The sequence below is a fragment of the Lepisosteus oculatus genome, chromosome 14, assembly GCF_040954835.1.
Source record: "Lepisosteus oculatus isolate fLepOcu1 chromosome 14, fLepOcu1.hap2, whole genome shotgun sequence".
Classification (NCBI taxonomy): Eukaryota; Metazoa; Chordata; class Actinopteri; order Semionotiformes; family Lepisosteidae; genus Lepisosteus; species Lepisosteus oculatus.
The window spans coordinates 53,384,162-53,392,716 of NC_090709.1; the positions used below are offsets into that span (position 1 = coordinate 53,384,162).

At 50.9% G+C, this 8,555-nt stretch overlaps 3 non-coding genes across 3 annotated transcripts; 2 read left to right on the forward strand and 1 right to left on the reverse strand.

Annotated features, from left to right (window-relative positions):
- The first annotated feature begins 1,125 nt into the window (after nucleotides 1–1,125).
- Nucleotides 1,126–1,198, forward strand: trnaf-gaa (transfer RNA phenylalanine (anticodon GAA)). Its single transcript has one exon. It is a non-coding gene; the product is annotated as a tRNA-Phe (tRNA).
- Nucleotides 1,199–1,307: 109 nt separating this feature from the next.
- trnav-aac (transfer RNA valine (anticodon AAC)) lies at nucleotides 1,308–1,380 on the forward strand. Its single transcript has one exon. It is a non-coding gene; the product is annotated as a tRNA-Val (tRNA).
- Nucleotides 1,381–7,200: 5,820 nt separating this feature from the next.
- Nucleotides 7,201–7,273, reverse strand: trnaf-gaa (transfer RNA phenylalanine (anticodon GAA)). The gene has a single exon. It is a non-coding gene; the product is annotated as a tRNA-Phe (tRNA).
- Between the last annotated feature and the right edge of the window lie 1,282 nt (nucleotides 7,274–8,555).

The following is an 8,555-nucleotide window of genomic DNA, read 5'->3' on the forward strand; positions in this document are numbered from 1 at the left end:
TTATTGAGAGACAGGCTCACTGTCTGTTCCTCAGGCTAGTACAGGAGATCACGCACTGTATTATTATTATTTAGATACAGGCTCACTGTGTGTTCCTCTGGCTGGGACAGTAGATCACACTGTATTATAATTATTGAGAGGCTGACTCACTGTTTCCCAAGCTGGGACAGGGGATCACACACTGTATTATTATTGAGAGACAGGCTCACTGTCTGTTCCTCTGGCTGGGGCAGGGAATCACACACTGTATTATTATTATTGAGAGACAGGCTCACTGTCTGTTCCTCAGGCTGGGACAGGAGATCACACACTGTATTATTATTGAGAGACAGGCTCACTGTCTGTTCCTCTGGCTGGGGCAGGGAATCACACACTGTATTATTAGCATTATTAAGAGACAGGCTCGCTGTCTGCTCCTCAGGCTGGGACAGGATATCACACACTGTTGTAGTGTTCTCTCACGAGGCACCAGTTCTGTAGGGGTTTGGGCATTTACTGGGACAATTATTTTTGTGGCAGTAAATTGATTATTTTAATGGTCTTAGAATCCAACCATGCGACATAACTCAAACAATGCACACACAGGTACTAATATACGAGGATAAATTTGTTAATATATAGAATATGCATGCAAACCTAACAGATCTTATCGTAAGGCTTAACAGAATACAAAAGATATAAATTCATTCAGTTACAAAGAGTTACACATATCAAGAGGACATAAGTATATCATTCATTTAGACCGTTTCGTAATTGAACTTGTTTACAACGTCTACATGAGATACTCAAAACAAGAACATAACCCTTAGGAATTAAATTGATATCAACTGGTTGGGAGCAGTAATGCAATAAGGTTCAATACTCACTGCCAGTGGGTCCCTTTTCTCACCGTTTCCGTAGTGCAGCGGTTATCACGTTTGCCTCACACGCGAAAAATCCCCGGTTCGAAACCGGACGGGAACAGCCTCTTTCTGTACGCTCCTGTACTTCACAGAGGTCTTGAGCGACCGGTCACATGTTCCTTTCCTTCTGAGTGACGTTCCTGCAACACTCTCCCGCTCCTCTTGGTGCGCTCATGCCGCAACACAGGAAGGCTGGAGCAGGTGGCTGTGGGCTTTGCGCACTGCCGAAATAGCTCAGCTGGGAGAGCGTTAGACTGAAGCTCTGAAGGTCCCTGGTTTGATCCCAGGTTTCGGCATTTTGTTTCATCGCGCCCTTTGTTCCTCTCTCCAGCGCCCCCTGCCTACAGTGACGCGTCCCTTTCTCAGCCCGAAACGCAAGCGAGACCCCAGCAGCAGTCCCTACAGGTTTCCGTAGTGTAGCGGCTATCACGTTCGCCTAACACGCGAAAGGTCCCCGGTTCGAGACCGGGCGGAAACAGCCTCGTTTTGCACGCTCCTGTACTTCACAGAGGTCTTGAGCGACCGGTCATTTGTTCCCAATGTATTTCCGGTGCCTTCGTGCACTCTTGTACCAAACGCACGTTCCTTCTGTACGCGAAGCCGATCGTTTGCAATTGGGCTGTGCCGACAGACCAGGTCGAGCTCTGTCGGCTCAAAAGCAGCGCAGGACCTGCAAGAACAACAGAAAGATTAGCATCCAGCGGGGGCCTCTTAGTGAGCCCAAGAGCTCATCAAGAATCGGCTCCAGCAACAGGGCTGGGCGCATTGTTCCATTCTCCGCCCACTCTCAGTGTAAACAAGTCCCTCCTGGTCTCTGCTTGAAATGCACTTTCCTGCGTTTGCTTTGGTGTAACTGGCTTCCCCTGCATGGGCGAATGTGAAGAAGATCCTTAGTAAGTCATTGAAGAAAACCGAGAAGAGGTCGGAGTGGCCTCTGTCGTTCATCAACGATCCAGTCAGGCAGTACTCCTCTGTAAAGCGCCGTTCGTTCACATCGATTGGCTTTTATTTGCCTTCATTCGTGCGAGTAGTAAAAGCAGACGCCCCTATTCTGCCGTGACCCGGATTCGAACCGGAGTTGTTGCGGCCACAACGCAAAGTACTGACCACTATACGATCACAGCGAGTTACCGAGACACACGCGGCAGGGCGGAAAGGGCTGTGCTCTCTTCGTGTGACATAATTCGGAAAAGTCCTGACGTTGCATTTCAACTGAGCCCCAGTATACATCGACCCTTCGACACTCTGAGTGACAACCCTCTTGCGTGTTTTCTCATATTTATGTAGTTTGCTTGCATGATGCCGGGAACAGCATGGTTGTTCGCTGCCATATAGTCTAGCGGTTAGGGTTCCTGGTTTTCACCCAGGCGGTTCGACTCGGTTTTGCCTCCTGCTTTCCAAAAGATCAGCACCGTGTACGAAAGAGCCGCATTAAAACTACTCGAACGTGCAAAACGTGCGAGAAGAGGGGGCGCTTGTTTCCAACCGAAACTTCTCGCGTGTGAGACGAGCTGATCATCGCTGTGGGAGGGTTATTCTGGTAGACAGGGCTGACCTTCGGCAATAGGATTTATAGTCTCCAAGATGATATTTGCACTTTCTGGAGAGGCGATTTTCTCCACTTCAGTAGCCCGATTTCGTCGATTGCGTGGAGAGGGCTGTAGAATGTGGCGCCGCCTTTCCTGCTCCGTCCATGACAGGCGTGCTGGTCTCTGGAGAGAGAATACGGTCCATCAGTGCACTCCAATAAAGGCACTGGAAGCAGCTGAATCGCATTGGCGAAGCTCAGCGCTGGGCCGCTGGGCACATCTTACCACCGTTTCCGTAGTGTAGTGGTTGAACTTGAACTTGAACTTGAACTTTATTGCCATCTGTAACTGGTACTGGTACAATGGAATTCTTACTTACAGAAAGTCTCTCGTTTGTAAAACAAGTGTAAAAAACAAAACAAAGTGCAAACAGTGCATCAAGACAATGTACAAACAAACAATAGACAATGTGCAAGTAAACATGCAGACAGTTTGAATGTAAACAATACAGACGTGTAAACAATGACTGGAGACGTACAATAAATAAATTACAATGAGGTAGATGGTGATGGTGTGGGTGTGGTCCGAGGGGGAAGGCTAAATGTGTTCGCCAGTCTCACTGCTTGTGGATAGAAGCTATTGAAGAATCTAGTGGTAAGTGTCCGTATGCTCTTATATCTCTTGCCTGAGGGCAGTGGGGTGAAGAGCTCATGCCCGGGGTGGTGACTGTCCTCTGTGATGGCCAGAATTCTACCACGGCAGCGGTCCTCATAGAGCTGTTTAATCTCGGTGAGACTGCAGCCGATGATCTTCTGGGCCATCTTGACCATTCTCTGCAGTGCCTTTTTTTCTCGCGAAGAGGTGTTGCCATACCACATGGTGATCCCATTGGTGAGGACGCTCTCGATAGTGCAGCGGTAGAAGTTCACCAACACATGTATTGGCATCCCCCATCGCTTGAGGCACCTCAAGAAATAAAGGCGCTGCTGAGCCTTCTTCATGATAGAGTCAGTGTTCACAGTCCAGGTTAGATCTTTAGAGATGTGAATTCCCAAAAACCTAAAGCTGGTGATTGTTTCCACTTCTGTTCCATCAATACTGAGTGGGCTGTGAGTGTGTGGCCTGTGTCTCCGAAAGTCCACTATTAGCTCTTTCGTTTTCTTTATGTTCAAGTCCAGGTTATTGCTATGACACCACCTAAGCAGCTGTACATCTTCATCCCTGTAAGTGGACTCATCATCATCACTGATCAGTCCTATTATAGTGGTGTCATCGGCAAACTTAATGATGCGGTTGTTGCTGTGTCTTGCTGTGCAGTCGTGAGTAAATAGGGAGTACAACCTTGGACTCAGACAGCAGCCTTGTGGGGTTCCAGTGCTCAGGGTGAGTGGAGTTGATGTTTTATTGCCTATCCGCACCACCTGTGGTTTCTCGATAAGAAAGTCCAGCAGCCAGTTGCAGACAGAGTTGCACAGACCTAATCCCCTGAGCTTTGTCACCAGTTGACTGGGTATGATGGAATTGAATGCTGAACTGTAGTCCACAAACAGCATTCTCACATACGAGTTTTTAGTGTCCAGGTGTTCCAAGGCTGTATGCAGAGCCAGGAAGACAGCATCATCCACTGATCTGTTGTTCTGGTAGGCGAACTGCAAGGGGTCCAGGGACTCTGTGATGGAGGAGTTGATGTGTGACAACACCAGCTTCTCCAGGCATTTCATCACCACAGATGTTAATGCTACTGGGCGGTAATCATTCAGGCATGTCACTTTTGTCTTTTTGGGGGATGGAACAATAGTGTTTTTTTAAAGCAGGTGGGGACCATGGACTGTGACAGGGAGGAGTTAAAGATGTCCGTAAACACTGTGGTCAGCTGGGCTGCACATGTCCTTAGGACTCGAGGTGGTATCCCATCAGGCCCTGCAGCCTTACGGATTTTCACCCTGCTCAGAGTCTTCTGCATGTCCTGCTCTGAGAGTTTCAGAACAAACTCGCCCTGCACACTTGGGGTCTTCTCAGCATTGCCCGTGTTCAGAGCGTCAAAGCGGGCATAGAAGTGGTTCAGCTTGTCAGGCAGGGATGCGTTGTTCGTGTCAATCTCCTGGCTGCAGCCCTTGTAGCCTGTGATTGACTGTAATCCCTGCCACAGCCTCCGGGTGTCAGCGCACTGCGTTTCAAGCCGCACTCTGTAGCTCCGTTTGGCGCGTTTTATGGCTTCCTGTAATGCATACCGTGATTTCTTGTACAGCTCTTTGTCCCCCGATTTGAATGCGATGGATCTATCTTTTATTTTATTGCGAATGTCGTTGTTGAACCACGGTTATCTCACTGTCTGGGAGATTCCAAGGGAGAGTCTCATCCCAAGTGGTTTACAACCCCAAGGTCAGAGTGCATGGTTACTCACACTGGGCACCAATAAATGTAGGCATCCTCTCACGAGGCACCAATAAATGTAGGGGTTTGTGCATTTACTGGGCCAATTGTTAATTGTAGCAGTAAGTCACAAAATGATTCTCGAATGCCCATGGAACTTTCAACCAATGAGCAACCGTAGTTCCTCCAGGTAAAACTCCAGCTCCTCCTGGACATCCTCAGACTCAGCTCAGACAGTCACATAACGGCCAATGTGTCTGAGTGCCAGGACTTTTCCTTGTTCTAAGAGTCGAGAACGGATGTTGCCCGCGCGTAACCAAAGGATCCACCCGAGGTTAGCCCAGCAGCAAGCCTCGTGAACCCACCGCGAACGCTCACCTGATCAACGAGTGAACTACAGTCAGAGCTGTGGACAGCTGAATATCAGTATTCAGGACTCGCGCTACATCGGGAACGAACCAGTCTTCTTCCTGTCTAAAGATTGTGACTTTCTCGGATCTGCAGTCACTTTTCTGTGTGCAAACTCTCGTTAGTTTAAGCCAACACTAACTAACCAGTCTTCAGAGAGCATCAGCAGCGCACCGCAACAGAAATCTCTCTCCTCCTTCTCCTTCTCTCACGTCGAAACAGCACTGCCTGGCACTGGGCCAAAGAGCGCCGATTGGACGCAGCAACAGCCTGCCTCTGCTTCTTTGCCTCCGCAGGACATCTGAATCCCCACAGAGCGGACTAGTATTCAACATTCTGCATTACAGCTCAAGAATTCAATTGTTACCTCACTCTGAGTTGATATCAATTGAATTCCTATGAATCATGTACTTGCTTTTGAGTATCTATTGTACAAGTTGTAACAAAGTTCATTTACAAAATGATCTAAATGAATGATATACGGAAAGTATGTCCCTCTTGGTTTGTAAGTCTTCGTGATTGAATATATACCTTTTGTATTCTGCTAACCCTCACTATAAGATCTGTTATGTTGATATGCACATTTTATGTAATAATAAATGTATTTCCGTGTATTAGTATCCATGTGTGTGTGCCTTGCTGAGTTATCCCGCTGGGTCGGTCTTCTAATAACCATCAAAGAATCATTTTGTGACATACTGCTACAATTAATAGTTGTCCCGGTAAATGCACAAGACACCTACATGTATTGGTGCCTCGTGAGAGGATGCCTACAAGCTCCTCCAGTAAGGACAGTAGGCTCTACTGTACACAGAGAGGGGTGGGGGCGTGGATTAAGCCGATACCCTGGCTTCTCTCCAGACACAGTTGGATGAGCTCCTCCAGTCAGGACAGAAGGCACTACTGTACACAGAGAGAGGTGGGGTGCGGAACAAGCTGATACCCTGGCTTCTCTCCAGACACAGCTGGATGAGCTCCTCCAGTGAGGACAGTAGGCTCTATTGTACACAGAGAGGGGTGGAGGTGTGGAACAAGCCGATACCCTGGCATCTCTCCCGACACAGCTGGATGAGCAGCTCCAGTTAACACAGGTGGCTCTACTGTATACAGAGAGGGTTGGGACAAGGGAACAAACTGCCCAGCCTTGTTGTTAAAGTCGATACCCTGCCTACAAGCTCCTCCAATTAGGACAGGTGGCTCTACTGTACACAGAGGGGGGAGCAAGCTGATACCCTGGCTTCTCTCCAGACACAGTTGGATGAGTTCCTCCAGTCAGGACAGTAGGCTCTACTGTACACCGAGAAGGGTGGAGGTGGGGGTGTGGATTAAGCCAATACCCTGGCTTCTCTCCAGACACAGCTGGGTGAGCTCCTCCAGTCAGGGCAGGAGGCACTATTATACACAGAGAGCGGTGGGGGTGTGGAACAAGCTGATACTCTGGCTCCTCTCCAGACACAGCTGGATGAGCTCCTCCAGTCAGGACAGGAGGCTCTACTGTACACAGAGGGTGGTGGGGGAGGGGAACAAGTTGATACCCTGGCGTCTCTCCAAACACAGCTGGGTGAGCTCCTCCAGTCAGGACAGGAGGCGCTACTTTACACAGAAGGGGGTGGGGGAGGGGAACAAGTTGATACCCTGGCGTCTCTCCAGACACAGCTGGGTGAGCTCCTCCACTCAGGACAGGAGTCTACAAACACTGCTGGATGAGGTTCTCCAGTTAGGACAGGAGGCTGTACTGTACACAGAGAGGGGTGGGAGAAGGGAACAAGCTGATACATGTTTGTCCAGTGCGGGACAAGCCAACACAAGGGAGCAAATTCGCAAACATCCAGGCATCGTAGTGTAGCAGGGTGTAACGGAACTGCTACACTATGGAAACCTGCAGGGTCTGCTGCTGGTGTCTCGCTTGCGTTTTGGGCTGAGAAAGGGAAGCGTCACTTTAGGCAGGGGGCGCTGGAGAGAGGAGCAAAGGGTGCAATGAAACAAAATGCTAAAACCCAGGATTAAACCAGGGACCTTTAGATCTTCAGTCTAACATTCTCCCAACTGAGCTATTTCAGCTGTGCGGACAGGGTCTATTCTTTTCTCGGGGTAGGAGTGAATGTTGAGTTGCCCTTAGAAATGAAGCAGAGCACTTCAACGGTACTGGTGGGTGGGTGGGTGTGTGTGTGTGTGTGTGTGTGTGTGCGCCCTGGTGATTCTGGGAGACAGATCGAACCTGGGCTAAAAGAGAGGGGGCTTAGCCCTCTTCCATTTGCTAGTTCAAAGTTGTACAACCCATTTGTATCTGCTAGGCGGCACAGCCGTCATGCACAAAGAACGATTTGAAAAGCGTCAAAGGCAAGTCATTCCGACCAAGTCATGGTCGTTTGTGTTTTCCATTCAGACGCAAAATGCTGAAATGATCTCTCGGCTCCTCGGTTGTCATTTCTGCTCCGTAAAGGAATCACAGCACGCGTCGGCTTCCAGCACGCTGGGTCGGGACACTGCCTCCGCCGCTGCCACTGCCTCTTTTTCCCCCGACTCTGGCAAGCCTGCGTCCCTCGGCCTTCGACGGGCCTGCCCTCCACCAGGTGAAGTCACTCTCCCTGCCACACCAACTCCTGCCGGCCCAAGTCCAAACTGGCCCCCACTCCAGGTCCAGCCCCAGAATGCAGTCCTCCTGGATGGGTGCGAGGTAGCAGGGGTGGCGCACCATTGCTGCACCTAGACGGAAGGCAAGCACCTGTTTCCCCCTGACTGCAGCGAGCTGTCCCGTTACGGTCCTTAGCCGCAGGCTGGAGGCCTCCCATCCTGAGGGGTTGGTGCCCTCAGTGTCGGGGAGGACGCCCGGCCGGAGTAGGGTTACCGATGAACCGGTGTCGAGTAGGGCCAGGCAGGGTTGGTCCTCGATTTTGCAGTGGAGGTACAGGCCCCGGCTACAGCCGACTCGCCCCACGGTGGCGTGAGGGGCGCCTGTCTTAACAGCGCTCTCCGGAGCGGGGGTTGAGGTGTTCGAGGGGCGGCCTTCCCCACGCTGAGCCGCCCCATTCCCGTTTCCCGACGCCGATCGGGGAGTGCGAGGTTCGGGTGCCCGGCAGAACCGGGCTCGGTGTCCCCTCTTCCCGCAGCGGTTGCAAATCAGCGTGCGGGGCTGATCCGCAGGGGTCGCTGCCCGGGCTGGCTCCTCTTCCCCTTCGCTGGATTCCTCCGTCGCCGTCTCGGTCAGCCGGCAGGGCGCACTGCGTCTGCTGGCACTTCCAGTCACCCCAAACACGGCCTCAGCCCGTGTAGCAAGGGCCAAGGCCTGCTCCAGCGATGTTGGCGCGGCCAGCTGCACGTGGAACTGCAGCTCCTCGGGTGA